Source organism: Cuculus canorus, chromosome 20 (genome assembly GCF_017976375.1).
Source record: "Cuculus canorus isolate bCucCan1 chromosome 20, bCucCan1.pri, whole genome shotgun sequence".
Taxonomy (NCBI): Eukaryota; Metazoa; Chordata; class Aves; order Cuculiformes; family Cuculidae; genus Cuculus; species Cuculus canorus.
The window spans coordinates 7,450,181-7,460,050 of NC_071420.1; the positions used below are offsets into that span (position 1 = coordinate 7,450,181).

At 49.2% G+C, this 9,870-nt stretch overlaps 1 long non-coding RNA gene across 4 annotated transcripts in view; it reads left to right on the plus strand.

Moving 5' to 3' along the window:
• LOC128854207 (uncharacterized) overlaps positions 1-9,870 on the plus strand; it is a 29,234-nt gene extending 19,364 nt beyond the window's left edge. For 2 of the 4 annotated variants that reach the window (XR_008453180.1, XR_008453182.1), the window contains exons 6-8: positions 368-523; positions 3,018-3,293; positions 6,188-9,870. This is a non-coding gene — a long non-coding RNA (uncharacterized LOC128854207). The remainder of the gene's footprint in view (positions 1-367; positions 524-3,017; positions 3,294-6,187) is intronic. The other 2 variants (XR_008453183.1, XR_008453181.1) reach the window with 2 other exon arrangements.

Here is a 9,870-nt window from a genome sequence, read left to right on the forward strand (position 1 = left end):
TCAAAGGCTCTCCCTCCTTGAATAACTTTAGTCTGTATATCCTCTACTTTGCATTTTCATTTTTCAAAGACCTCATGATCGCACTAATTAATACATTCTAGGATAATTCTTCCTGTCTTCCATCAAATTTGCATCTGCATTTATTAGCATATTGCGATGTCTCTGTTGTTTTTAGAAGTCCAGCGTAACCTTGTGCTTTGTTACAAACCCAGGAGCTGGTTCAGAAATGAGCTGCAGTGCTGGAGAGCAGTGAGCTGAGATCCCAGCTCGTTAGATCCCTTTTGGGCATCACAGCAGCATTTTGCTAGCATCATGCCCACATTCAGCTGCAGCCAGCCAATTAATTGTCTATTTTTTTCTCCCCCAGACATTTCAGCAGAGCTGGATTTGGTGAGCCCAGGACGGTCCTGCTCCCTGAGGCTGCTTTGAATTGTCTTCCTGGAGAGAACAAGTCGAGGCATTATCCCACCCTGGTGCCAGGGTCAGGATTCCCTTCTCCAGCCACTTCTTTCTCCCTTGGAAGGTGACACCATGAGATAAGTAGAGACTGGCTAACGCTGTTTGAAATCACTCCTTTTGCCCTTTGCCCCTGCTCTCTTCTTGCCTTGCCTTCCCTTGTGCTAGCAGGAGTGATGGAGTGAGCTGGAGATGGGACAGGATGGACACTTGGGCGGCTTTTATTCCCCAAGCCCATCTATCAGAGCCGAGCAGAAAGCAGCTCACACACCCTCCTGCTCTGTCCTCGTGAAGGCCCAAGAGAAGGAGGGGGTCTGGAGAGGGTCAGCTCATGGCAGGGGCTGCCCTGGGGAAGGGATTTGACATGGAAGTCCATCAAACATGGCATGTGAGGCTGCATCCTGCTCCCTCCTGCCTGCCATCTCTTACTGGGGGAAAAGTGGAGGTTTAATCCCTTTGACAGCCAGATTTCCATGGCTGGGGAGGTGAGAAGGTTTGAAAGTTTTACAAGAAAGTCTCTCTAGATTTTGGCCTTTAGGTTTGGGGTTAAAAGCCCCCTCGCCCTGTCCTCTCCCTCCTACCACTTGACAAGGACGGAGAAGCTGTAATGGGGGTAATTGAAAAGGCTTAAGGATCTTTTTTTGGCATGTTTACTCATTTCCCCCAGTGAAATTCCCCCTGCAGAGCAAATCCAGCCCACTCTCTCTTTCCTGCTCCCGGCAATAGCGATAGCCGCAGCCGCCACGATCAATTCTTGGTGTCAGCGCCGACCCCCATGCGCCAGGGCAGGTCAGGCATCTGTGCCCCCAGCGCTGGCCGGGGTGCAGAGTAAAAGTCAACCAGATAACCGTCACAGCCATTAATCATAATTAGAGGTGCCAGGGCAGGTCAAAGCAAATATACCCGATCTCATCTCAGCTGTCGAATCAAGGTCCTGCAGGGCTGAACCCCTCTGTCCCCTGGGCCAGGCTGCTCCATGCAGGCTGGGGCTGGGGGTATGGGATGTAGACCCCTGAGAGGGGGCTGAGAGAGGGTGGAAAGGCTGGAAATTCATGGGGAGGAGGTGTGCAGAAATCTCTTTTTTTTTAAAGATAACACATATATACGAGCCATGCCCTCCTGGGACTGTCGTCTCTCCCTTTCTGTCCCAGCTGCAGCATCTCCAGGACCACCATCACTTTACACAACTTGTTGCAGAAGCCTCCAAAAGATGGCTCGAGCTGCAGCACCACACCAAGATTAACCCTATTCCTGCCTTTTTTTTTTTTTCCAGCAATGGTTGTTTGCGTGGAAAATCTCAGAAACTTTTGATTCTGGCTATTGCGTTCTTCCCATCGCTGTACATCCTCCTGAAAACATTCCCAAAATATTTATGAGGCTTTTTTTCTAGCTGTCTAGCTGTGGACAGTTAGAAGGGCAAAAACTCCACTGGCTGTTCCATGCCTGAGTGTTCTGTTGCTGCTTTAGTTGTATCGGCTTGGATAATGTATCCTTCAATCAGTTTAAGCCTCTAGGCTTGATGTAATTTTACTGCCGCCTTCTCTCTAAGGTACTTTTACAGCTACTATCTCTAAGTACTTACAGCTGGGGAGAGCAGGAGAGTGAGGAGAGAGTTTGCTCTGTTTGCCCTCAACATGGGCAGCAGCGTGAGGGTTGGCAGATGGGGCTTTTCCCCTCACAATGCAGAGGGACCTGCAGTGGGATGTGTCCTTCTCACTGCCACGGGTAAGGAGGACGTATGTTTCAACACCAGCAAATCCTCCAGGCTTGGCATGAATTGTGGCATTTGCCGATCCTTCAATCTTCCCATCCTATATATTCCTTTGGGGTGGGAATTGATTTTGCTGTGGGTACAGCTCCTCGCAAGAATGCTCTCTGATCCTTGCTACCCCTTCTGTACGTCCAGTCCCTCCGAGTCCAGGTTTTTATCCTGAGGGATAACTACCCTGGAGATGAGCAAAACTACAAACTGCGTTGTCATGCTGCACAAGGAGATGTGTGTACCCATGCTGAGATCTCCACGTGCTGCTGCCCCATGAAAACCGCAGAGCTGATGGCTTTCTATTGTCAGTTTATAACTGAGTTAGATTTTTGCCTCTCTCACTGATCATATTACAGGACAGGATTCTGAAGCTTAAATTGTCAGCAGAGCTGGTTTTGAGTGACAGAGATAGAAAATGACAACAAGAACAACAGAAAATTTGTGATTTTCCGTGTCTCTTTTCACCCCATCCCTGAAAGGCATGAGGCTTCCTACCAAAATGATATGTTTCCTGGCAGTCTGGGCATTGTGAACAGCACCATGTCTACAAAAGCTCATGTCTGCATCCCTCCATCCATCCATCCCTCCATTGCATATCTGTCTATTTGGCCTGTGCTGTGGCAGGGCCACTTCTTGCCTTGACCATGTGGATGAATGTATGGTTGTTAATGCAGCAAACAAAATTCATTAATCAAGGCGAAAAGAAAAATCTGAAGGGAAGAGCATTCATTCATCCACTTACTGACATGTCTAATAGTGCTTTTGTTTGCCTGCATCTTCATTTTGTCTCGCCTTGCAGACATGTAAGCAGAAATTTCAGGACTGAAGAGAGTTAGAAATTCCAGCAGAAGAAAGACAAAATTCCCCATCACCACCTCCCTTCATATCCTCCAAACTGGGGAGGTTGCTAAGTGACAGCATTTCTGCTCTCACTAACTCCCTATGAGAACCTGAGCACTTAGAAGCAAGAAAATGGCTATTTAAGGACATGATAACTCCTGTTCTTTGGTAGCGACCAACAAGCTGTTTGCTGAAGACTGAGGATATTTTCACCCAGAAGTTAAGTTTGGAGAAGGTGAGTAATGGCTTTGGTGGGAACTTGGCCTTGTCTACGCCTTGTCTGCGAACACGTGCTAGGATGTAGACTTGAACGCATATGTGGGGCAATTTTAGTCCGGTTTGTGGCCTCGTAGTCCAATGGGCAAAGCCCAGGGTGTCCATGCACCTGTGCCTCAGCTTCCCTGTCCTGTGCAAGGAAGTCTGGGACCTTGCTCTAAGAACAGTTGCGTGTCATGTTTGAGAGCCCAGTACTGCGGATCCTGACCCAGGTGTGATACGGAAGAGCTGATCCAAATTTTACTTGCACATCCAAGACAAAGGAACAAGGGGAGTTCCCTCAGGCCTTTGCAAGCTCTCCCGCCATGTGGCTTTACCCAGTTAAGTTTCCAAGCAGGTCAGCAGCGTACTGTATCCTGCTCTGGCGGCTCCCGTGCCCATCATTGGTTGTAGACCCTGAGTGCAATCAACCCAGCTGCTTTGCCTCTCCTTGCTCCCAGCCAGCTCCATTTAATCTTTTTTTCTTCCACTGTTGTTGGGATTGCTGTTCTGTGTTTCCATTTCCTATCATTGATTTACCACGGAGTCCTCAATAAGCAGTCTGGAGCAATTGAAGCTGTTATTTTGCTATAGATCACACGATACTGGGGGAGAGAGGGAAGGAGAGAGAGAGAAAAAGTGGCTGGAGCTTCCCCACAGCCAGTCCGGATCTGTCCTGTGTTGCATCCCACATCTCTGAGCCCCATGGAGGTCGAGCGGTGGATTGTGTGTTACGGTCCAGGAGGGGGAAGAAGGTCCTGGCTCCCCTTGTTAGGATTTAACCCAGATTTACCGAAGAGCATGAGCTCAGGCTAGGACCCAGGGAATTTTCAGGGTGGATATGCCTGGCATTGACAGAACCTGTAGGACAGGGGAGACCAAGGGCTGGTCCTGAGGGTCACAAATGGGGAAGGAGCTGGATTTTTCTGCTATTGATCGGCAACAACTGCAATCACAGACATGAGCACTTGTGAAAAGTGTAGCACGGCCCCTGTGCACCAGCAGTGTAATTTCTTTTTCAGCTTGGGTTCAAGGGTTCCTCCTATCTCTGCTGGCGAGGAAGGTTTGTAGCCTGGAATGCCACCTGCTCTCCTGGCTGGCTTTGCCTCCTGCATCTTATGTCATGTGCTTCAGAAGAACACCTTTTTTTAAAACACTGAGTTTTTTTCCTGGGGAAAGGAAAAAGAAACTGCCACCTGGTTACAGGGGAAATTTGCCATCTCTGCATCAGTGAGCTGTGAAACAAAATGTTCTCTGACTACGTTAGGCAAATAGCATTATACAGACCCGTCAAGGAGATAAAGCATCCAGCACCGCCGGCTGGGGCTGTAGTTTTTTAGCAATGGGTTTCCAGTAATTTCGTAACCCCCCAGAAGGGACCTCAGGTCTTCAGAGTCAGAGATGTATCAGACGCAAAAGTATGAGGAGGGCAGGTTTTAAGATATCTGTATCTTTTCAACCACAGCCATTGGCTGGGAATCAAATCATAACAGCCCAGGGAAGCTGAGAAATTTTGCTTCCACACTAATGAATGGAGAGCTCTCTCCTGATCATAAGCCACAATGCGAAGCCTAAATACAAAATCAGGTAATAGAGAGAGGACCTGGCAGATGTTTACGCTGCAGTGATTTGAAACGTATTGTGAATATTTGAGTGTAGAGAGAAAATAAAGTGGTTATAAAACAGCTACCTGAAAGCCACAGTAAAGGTGGCTTTAAACCCACACTAATGAAATGATTCAGTTGCTTTCAATAGGGTTTGGGAGTTGCTGTGAGGGGGCAGAGAGGTGCAGGAGGGTGCTTATGCCCTGGTTGCATTCACAGTGTGCAGACCCTTCATCTAGGCAAGGCGATGGCATCAGGTATGGTGGGAACCAGAAATGATGCTCCTTGGTTAAATGGCACTAAACTTGTTGCTGCCACTCCTGGAAAAGCCCTGGTGTGTTTCTCTCCCTTCTCTCTTTCCAAGCTCATACCTTCTCTTTTGCCTAGCTGAAATGGAGATAACCTATGATGCCTCTTACATGGGCGCAGACTCACCCAAACGCTGCCTGGTCTTTGTGGTTACCCACACACAGTGCCCCATGCAATCCCAGCCAAGAGGGTTGGGACAAGCTGAAACCAGGCAAAGTACCCAAAGGAAATATCTCAGCTAAAATAAGCTTGCAAGTTATAAGGATTCTCCAAGGCCTCGGGCAGTTTGGTTTGGTTTTTTTGGGGGGGAGCGGGAGGGAGAGGAAGAACTCAACAGCAGCGTTATGCGATGAGCCGGGGCAGGACCCATGGCCTCGCTGTGATTTCAAGCTAGGCTGAAAGACTGAATTCTTGAAATCTCCCCCATATAGGATTATTTCCGTGCTGAAGGGTTTCATTCTGGCTTTGGGGAATGCTCCTCCATCCTCCCTCTGCAAAGCACCCCAGGCCCTGTTCCTGCACACCACCACCCCCACCCCAGCTCCCCTCCAGCTTTCATCGGAGGTATTTTGGCATCTCCAGCTGTTGGTAGAGCTGAGCCAAAGCCAATGCCCCTGAAGATCTCTACACACTCAGTATCTCTTTCTCAGCTGTGCCAATAACAGATTTAGATGGGGTTAATATTCTTCCGAGTTCTGGAGCAGTTTGGAAAAGAAAAAAAAAAAATCACTTTCCAGAGGCATCATCTGTGCTCCTGCTCTTCCAGTCAAAATAAAAAGGGCTTGGGTTGATTTCCAGGTTTTTAAGGCAAAAATAAATAAATAAATGCAATCAAAGGATGTGTCGGGGGAAGAAACTTCAGATCAAAAGATCGAAGCAGCTTATTGCAAGCAATGAAAACATGTCAAAAGGAAATATTTTTATTTTTTAATGTGGTTTTTCTGTTCTTTTTCTCCTGCAGTGTCTTGGTGTTTCAGCCACGAGTGATGAGGAGAAGCAGGGGCAAACTCCTGGGGTGGAACACGCTCATCAGGCCTGAAGCAGCCAAGGCGATGCTTTCCTCAGCATCTCTGCCACTAGTCGGTTCTTCCTATCTTTCTAACTCTACCAGATGCATCCTCTGAAGCTGAAATCACACAGTGGGTTGGGAGCACTAATGAAAAACGTCACTGCATCTCAGCCTCAAGCCCATGAACTCAGCCTGGGACATCACCGTGGTCCCCCAGTGGCCACCCCCAGCCACTCTTCCTCTCCAGGCAGCATTTACTTGGGCAGATTTCAGCTCCTTACACCTCCAAACCAGTTTTGTGCATCGGTATTTTGAAGGAGTCACCTTTTGGGGATGGAATGTCACTTAAGGTGAGCAGCGTTCTGCAATCAAGTGGTAGTGGCAAGGAATGCTTTCCAAGCAGATGGAAACAAGGATCTTGCTGGGACAGGCATCTCTCCCACCATCCTCTCTACCTGCACTTGCATTTTGAGGGGTTTTGTTGTTGTGGGGTTTTTTCACCCTTGCTTATTTATCTGGCAGCATTTGCTGAGCCTAGTCCTGAGATGCAGCAGTGTTCAGGAAGTCCCTGTAGGCATCTGGGGTGGGGAAAGGTAATTAAGGGGAAATGCACCAATTCCCCATGGAGTTGCCTCTGATTTTAGATGCTTCCAAACGCCCAGGTCAGTGCCCAGAGCAGTTGAGAGGAATTGGAATAAGCAATTTGGGGGTGCAATGGGCACATGGAAAAGAAGCACAACCCTTAGTAGCTATGAGAGAGCGCACAGCGGGACTCAGACCTGCTGATGGACTTCGCAGAGGTGGTGGGTGCAGGTGAGCCAGGGGCAGCTCTTGCTGCGTGCTTCTCTGTGTCTCTCAGGTCACGTTCCCTCTCTTGAGCTCCCTGGAGAACTCCCAGCTCCATAAATCAGTAGTTGGATTACACTGATCTGGAAACAGTATTTTTTGTTTCCTCCACTACAGATAGAACTCAGAGAACCCTCCTCATTGACTAAGTAATCCCAAGACCATTTGATAGCAGCCAGCAGCGCGATGTAAGCAGCAATTGCCCTCGTTTTGTTTAACCATGTGTGCAGGAAAGACGGGAAAGGTGGCGTGTCTACGTATACCACCCCACCCTCCGAGCTAAGTCAGGACGATGTTTATTAATCTGCTCAGTGGGATCCTACCAGGCAAAACATGTTTCATTGTTGAAACAGAAAGAAATGGGCTCCCAAGAACAAGCAATATTGTTTACATGGCATTGATCAGCACAGAGCTTTTGCTGGCTCAGCAGTCTGAACCCCTGGTTTTCATCAGTGGAGTGCTTAACCCGTGGCTAATTGGATTTGCCATCGTTAGTGTGATCTATGTTGCCTCCAATTACTCTTTGCATGGCCCCGGCTGAGCACCCACCACTTTCAACAGGGACAGAGATCCAAAAGACCGGAACCCCTGCAAGGTCAGGGAGCAAAAGCATCCTGGCGTGTTGGGACATCAGTGCCTGCTAAATGATGCCAACAACGCTGGAGCTGGAGTTGAGCGGAAGTTTGGGCCGAGGAAGGATTTTATTTGCTCTAAGGTGGGTGTAGTTTTCACTGTGCTAAATGGTATCTTGTAAAGAACAGAATTAAACCCTGTAAATCCAGGGAGGGCAACAGAGGGTGTGTGAAAATTGGCTGTGATTAATTAATTAGAAGTGAATTATTATTTCATTAATTAGGATGCAGCTGAGACTGCAGCCCTGAGACTACATAGTCACAGGCTTCCCAGTGGGGGATGGATGTATTAGTGCCAAGGTAAACTGAGGCGTAGATGGATTAAGTTATTTTGCAGGGCCACTCAGGGAAGCTTTGTGTGACCGCGGTTCTGCATCCCGTCCCTGTCATGTGGGATCATGATAGAGATGCTCTTTCCATCCCTTGTCTGGTCTTCCCAGTTGCATTCCCATTTAAGCCATTTTTCTCTTGAGGCTTGGCTGGTTTCTTCCACCACGGAGGTCCCCGTTCTGTGGAGCATTTCCTACTTTGGAATTCAATGAAGAAACAGAATGACAACGAAAAGAAGCCGTAAAACTCACTTTTCAGGGAATGAGGATCCATGATTTTTCTTGCTTGGCAAAAGGCTTTTTTTCCCCATGGACTGGCAGCAAAACACCACTGAGTGTTTTGGCCCCAGAAGTGTGGACATCCCAGGTACTCAGCTGCACCTCAAAAGCCAAATATTTGGGAAGCGATTTCTCCCGTGGCAGGTAGTCTCCGCCAGGGAAAGCGAGTGGACTCAGCCACATGCAGGCCCTTACAGCCTTGTTTTCAGTCGCGGCAAAGAGAAACCCTTTAATCAGACATAATGCAGAGCCTCAACAGATGGGTAATTGGGTGCTCTTTGCTGAGCCATGTCACGGGAGGTTAGACAAGATGCTCTTTCGTGACCTTTAAATCCATGAACTAACAAAATTGGGGCCTTCCTTTGGCCGTGCTGCTGGGCTCATTTTCATTTCACCGACTCAGCCCTGAGGGGAATGATTTCCTGCAGTTTGCTCCAGTCACACGGGTGGGAATGTGCCCAGCCTGGGGCAGCACCGGGGGGGTGACCCAGGGCTTGTCCTCCTGGTGGTTCAGCTCCGGCTGATGCCAAGGCATTTGCTGGCACTGCCAGGCGAGACCCAGCGATGCCACATCCCCCGTCCAACTCAGCAAAGTGGGCTGAGCGTGCTGAAGGAGACGAGGAGCGCGTGGCCGCTGCGATGGAGGGCGATCGCTGCCCACCGAGGGGTGCGCTGAGTGCCCGGCTGGTGCTTTGCCCGTGCAGCAGAGTCGGGCAGGGCAGGCAGCAGGTGCTGGTGGTGGTCCCAGCTTTTCCCATTCCCATTCCCTGCTACCACTCGGGAAGCCTGTCCTCAGCTCAGGTCTGTGGAAGAGAACATCTCTCCTCTTTGCCCAGAGATATCTTTGCTGAGCTCGGCAAAACCACAGCCAAGAGCCCACAGAAATAATAGTGCAATTACCAAAGTAATTATCCTGGCTGCTGTGCAAATCCTGCCCAGTTAATGTTGGGGTTGGGAAGAGGGCACAGCTCGCCGAGAAGTGCTTGTTATTACTTGTATTCCCAGAAAATAAATCTCAGTTGGGAATATCCGTCCACCGCTGTGATGTGGGGCAGCTGCAGGACCACAAAGGGTGGCTGTGGCGTGATGGGGTGAGTGTGGATGGCAAAGCGGTGGGGTCTGCTACAGATCCTTGGGATTTGTTGTCACTGTCCCCATCCGAGTGGGACAGAATTGCACCTGGAGGGGACCCAGCTGGAGCCATCTCAAAGGGAACACAGTGGGGATGGACTGGGGAAAAAGGGCCCTGACAGCTGTTGCCGATCGAGAGAAAAACTAAGGAATGAGAAAATGATGGGGGAGATTATAAATGATAGGGGAGAAAATGATGGGGGAGATAGGAAGGCCAAATGTGTCTTGGACTGCGTCAAAAGCAGTGTGGCCAGCAGGGTGAGGGAAGTGATTCTGCCCCTCTTTTCCTCTCTTGTGAGACCTCATCTGGAGTATTGTGTCCAGTTCTGGAACCCTCAATGTAAGAAGGAGGTGGAGCTGTTGGGGAGGAGGCTACAAAGATGATCCGAGGGCTGGAGCACCTCCCATGTGAGCACAG